The sequence below is a fragment of the Molothrus aeneus genome, chromosome 4, assembly GCF_037042795.1.
Source record: "Molothrus aeneus isolate 106 chromosome 4, BPBGC_Maene_1.0, whole genome shotgun sequence".
NCBI classification, from domain to species: domain Eukaryota; kingdom Metazoa; phylum Chordata; class Aves; order Passeriformes; family Icteridae; genus Molothrus; species Molothrus aeneus.
Genome location: NC_089649.1, coordinates 24,543,600 through 24,543,895, shown reverse-complemented (window position 1 = coordinate 24,543,895; position 296 = coordinate 24,543,600).

The following is a 296-nucleotide window of genomic DNA, read 5'->3' as shown; positions in this document are numbered from 1 at the left end:
AGGCAGGTACCGCAGAAGCAGGGCCCGGGAGCGCCCTTCATCGCCTGAACTGGTCATGCTTGGACCTAAGGAGGATTTATTGATTTTATTATTCTTAACGGCACGGGCTGGTACTTTCCGGGCAGAAAATGGCGAAAATCGCAATGGCTCAAGCGGCTGCAGCCGAGCATTGGGTGCGCAGCCCCTTCCGCTGCCGAGTCGCGGCGGTCCCGCCTCCTCAGGGCGGCACCGGCCCGGCCCGGCCCGGCCCCTTATGTCGGCGCAGGCGGGGAAGCGCCGCGGCACCGGCGCTGCCG